A 5,012-nucleotide genomic window follows, 5' to 3' on the forward strand; every position below is an offset into this window, starting at 1 on the left:
TTTGGTGTAAGTTCAAGAAACAGTCAGTGCTGAAAGAAGAACATCCTAAATGTAAGCAAATATTCACTTTTCTGTTAGCGGTAATAGCTGCCAGCAGAAGTTTTTGCATTGTGTTTGTAGTCGGCTTTCGACAGTAACTAAAACGGTTCACGACTTATTAGTCCTGCTGCAGGACTGGATTGCTTTGATCCTTCGAATCGTATTAAGTATATAATTCTAGTAATCACAAATTTTGGCTTCTTCTTTTCACAACGGAGAAACTATGAGCTTTTTCCACGTAATCGTTCACCGAGGCTACTGGTTTACTGCTATACGCAAGCAACGGTGCAGAGCTCTGTTTACACGTTGCAATCCTAATATTGGAGGAGAAACAGAAAGAACAGCCTATGATCAAAAGAAGGAAAAATCTCTTATGAAAATTTAAGCAAGTGCGATGCAAACAATTTTTATATTAGTATAACTACAAAAAACTGCCGATGATTTAAAGAAGGTAAAATTCCCAATTAAATAAGCTGAATTATTGCCAATAGTAACGAAACCAGTATAACTCGTAAAAATAGCCTAAAAAATACTAGGAAAAACTTGTAATGAAATTATTAAAAAACTGGAACCCTATCATACCGTTGGTAGTCCCAGATGAAACAACCATGAGCTTTGAGTCTTGATGCAATGAGTGGAGTTCACAACTTAGTCCTAAATGAGCAAGTGAATTTAATCATTCTCTTGGAGCACTTCTTCTTCTTCTTCTTTCTGGTGTTACGTCCCAACTGGGACAAAACCTGCTTCTCAGCTCTCAGTGTTCTTATGAGCACTTCCACAGTTATTAACTGAGAGCTTACTATGCCAATGACCATTTTTGCATGTGTTTATCGTGTGGCAGATACGAAGATACTCTATGCCCTGGGATGTCGAGAAAATTTCCAACCCGAAAAGATCCTGGACCGGTGGGATTTGAACCCACGACCCTCAGCTTGGTCTTGCTGAATAGCTGCGCGTTTACCGCTACGGCTATCTGGGCCCCTTATATAGTGACAAACATGACGTCCCGTCCATTAATTAGCTGTTCAATTATTGGGTAACACCTAAGCATCTAACACATAAGTGTTGCAGTAGTTTTGATAATTTTTTTTCCGTAATTCGGCCAAACGGCATATGGCCAAACTGCATACGGCCAAATGACCCTTTCGGCCAAATGGCGTTCGGCCAAACAGCATTCGGCCAAACGGCGTTCGGCCAAATGGCCGGACACCCTTCTAGATACCTTGAGCAATATTGCTGTGTGCGTTTGAAATGCAAATATCAAATGCGGGAACACCAAACGCGGTAGGCGAACCAGGCGAAGTCAAAGAATGATTTCCTTTGCTAGGTTGGCGGTGATATGATGGCTGCTATGGGGCTCTGCATTATTTTGATTTTGCATGGGATTTTGACTTTTACTGGCCTTGTTGTTTACAAATTTTATGGAAGAGTGAAAGAGAGAGGAAGATTTTTGTGCAGAACCCCATGGTCCTTTGGCTACACTGTATTACCGCATTTTAAGCTCAACTGGAAAGGATTTGCAGGTCAAACGCAAACAGCAATACGTACTGTAGTAGATAAAGTTACTTTGATAAATCCGTAATAAGTAAGATAGAAACATCAATAGCAATTGTTAGCGCGTTAACACAATTAAAAAAAAATAAAGACATCCAGAATAAAAATGGTAGGGTCGATGTACCAATAGCCGCATAGCTAAGAACAAAAAATCGTATAAAATCGAAAAATAACGCTAGCGTCATTATTTTTACATCATCTGAAAGCTTTTTATCTTGGTTTTGCAGGAAAAATATGAAAATTACGAAAACTCAAATGTATGTATTTATTATCGCGTGTGCCACTATAGGAATACATGTGCCTATAGTAGCACTATTTCTAATTCCTGTTCCTATAGTAGCACTAGCATCACGGCGTTGGCAAAATACTTATCAAAATCGTATTTTTACAAAACTTTTATATTTTTCCTACACAGTGTGGATCAAAAGCTTTCGTTTGAGGTTAAAAAAGTTGTTATTTCATCAAGTATTTTGTATAATAAAAAATAGTTTCTCTCAGTAGTGCTACTATAGGAACAATAGGTTAACTATAGGCGCAAGGGAGCTCAAATTTTAAGCAAAACTAAATATTTCGATCATTTTTGAACAAAATCAAGCTGTGTATCAATGGTACTTAGATTAATAGCTCCTGCCCTTCATGTCAAAAAATATTTTGAAAAGATTTATAGCTAAATGGCCGTAAAAAGCCACTAGTGCGACTATAGGGGACTGTCCACTAAGGGAACACCGACCCTACGATACATAAATATTGAACAATAGTAGATAAATATCAGAAGAAAATATATTAAATAAAACAACCTACTGATCTACTAAATCTGAGTTGTTAGTCTTGAGCGTGTTTGATATCAAACTAGAGAACATAATTTGCCCGGAAAGAGAAAAAAAAGGCTAATCGAAAGAGAATCGGCAACCGGGTGGTGAACGGACGGCTAGACGATGGTAGACTTCGTGTAAGCGTGAGTGTGTGAGTGGATCGTATGATTGAAAGATGCATTAGATTGAGGCCCAAGTCAGTTGTTGTTGTTGTTGTTTGAGAGGGACTTGAACCCGAAGGTCATTCGTCCCTGCCCAAGTCAGTGGAGGATCTGGAATCAACCGACAATTTATTGAATGAACATCTTTACCGAAATGAACTAATCACCAACACATGCGCAAGAGAATCTTTCTCTACCGGAAAAAAAGTATTGTTATCCCCCTCATGAGATAATGCGATAATATTATGAATGTTTATCCACAATATTTAAAAATATACCAGTACCACTTAGCTTTAAAAAAATAACTTTACGTTATTTATAATCACTCGATATAGCAATCCAAGGCACCATGCATGAAATGGTTTACTATATAAAGAATGCACATAGAGGATAGTGCTATTTCATAATTGCATTCCAAGGATTCAAATATCCCGTCAAAAATATTCAGAAAATAATTCTATTTCAAACTGCTACCACCACAGTTCAATACCAACTTCCAGAGACAGAGAGATCTAACGGTCCCTCGGGTATGAACTCCCACCAGGTCCGTCGCACTCGCGCTCAGATCGGGTACCACTTCTAGTACTGCATTTGGTCCCTCGGTAGTGCAAAAGGTACCCAAGTTTGACACATCGCAGTACACTTTTCACGGCATTCTAGATTACCTTATGAGCCATAAATTTTAGGCGTTTGCCAGGGACATGAAGGTCTTTAATTTGTCTTTGCTCCCACTATGAGCAATATTATCACAAGGGAACAGATGTCACCAAAATATAAAAATATGTTTGCTAAAACCTGATAAGGAGGTGATGTTATATTCCACCATTCCATTTTATGGAAAAGTGAACAGCCTCTGCTCATGTGAAATCCTTTCAGCTACAACTTTGCTGAAGACCACATTTTGATAGGACTTAAGGATGAATTGGTATTCCTAATCATAAACTAGGTTTGCATTTTGCATGCTTAACCAACTGCTCGGCAGGCAACAGTGGTGCTCCTGGCGGGTAGAATAGATCAAAGTAATCCAGGCTACTATGTTCTACAGCAAAACAGCAGTGTTGCTCTGAAAGTAATTGAATGATCATCTCAGCATGATTCAGACTTTGTTATCAATAGTAACAAATTATCTTTAAGTCCCACCAAAATGTGGTCTTGGTCAAAGTTGTAGCTGGAAAGATTTCACATGAGTAGAGTTTGTTCACTTTTCCATAAATTAGTATTACGAGCGGTTAGAGGACTGAACACAATAGGTTGGTCTTTTCCATAGTAATTTCCATAGAAACTTCAAGTGGCCTGTGCACAACCAAATTTCTTCCGAATCACTTCAAATTTTGGGAGAATGATTTTCATCATAATTGAAACCGTTTAAGCAGGGGAGCAAAAACATCAAAAATTGCATCAGTCTAATGTTCCATTTTCATTCGACAATGATGAGTAAACTTACTGTCCAACTGAAGCTTTTCTGTAAGGGGTCATTCAAATATTACGTAACGTGAAATTTGTCAATTTTAGACCCCCTCCCACCCCCACGTAACAGCTTTTGTATGGAAAATTTTTAAATTTTTGTATGGACCGTAACACTATGTAAGATCCCCTCCCTCCCCTGTTGCGTTACGTAATATTTGAACGGTCCCTTAATAAATTTGACTGTTCCAATTGCAATATTGAAAATACATGAATATTCGCATGGCCACCCTAGCCGTTGAAGAAATGAACCGTTTCTCTTTGAACGTGGCAAAGCTGTTTGAGCCGGCCCGCGTGAGAGATTAGATTGTTAGGCGAGCTTTGTATGTAGTTGACAGCCGTATACCCACCCTGTGGCAAAGGATGGTATTAGCATGGATTGGTCGAGTGCGCGCGTAAGACATGCAGTTGTTTCCCCCAAGATTATTTGGTTTTCTAATATGAAAGCATACATTTTTTTTATACCAATAAATTGCTGAGAAAATTTGCAATCTATTGGTGCTAATTATAAGGCTGAAAAATAAAATTCATAGCATACTTTTTTCAATTTCCATTTCATGCGCAAAGGATTTCCGCTGCAACAGCAGCGGGCCGTGTGAAGTAGAAATACGAAAAACCGACCAGCAGCGATAAATGAAATGTGTTCAAGACTAGTGTGAGTCATTTTGCTAATGATGTAGGATGGGTGATCTGCTGATATTGATATTGGTATTACGTGTTGATTACTTCGAGTCTCCACTATTGTCGAATTCGTTTTTGAACCTAGGTTGGAACTGGCGCAACCCGTTCTGAATCACAGTTTCAACCCCAACCCGATTCAGGTTTGACCGGACTACAATTTGCTTGACGTTTGTTTGTTTATGTGTTGATCACCGACCCAGTTCCTAAAAACGAAAACGACATATGACTGTTTTCGGGCAGCCATATCGAGGTGAATGATTGAAAAAAATGTTAAATAGTTCAATCGCTAATATTTCGCGTG

The sequence above is a fragment of the Aedes aegypti genome, unplaced genomic scaffold (assembly GCF_002204515.2).
Source record: "Aedes aegypti strain LVP_AGWG unplaced genomic scaffold, AaegL5.0 Primary Assembly AGWG_AaegL5_hic_scaff_1986_PBJ_arrow, whole genome shotgun sequence".
Classification (NCBI taxonomy): Eukaryota; Metazoa; Arthropoda; class Insecta; order Diptera; family Culicidae; genus Aedes; species Aedes aegypti.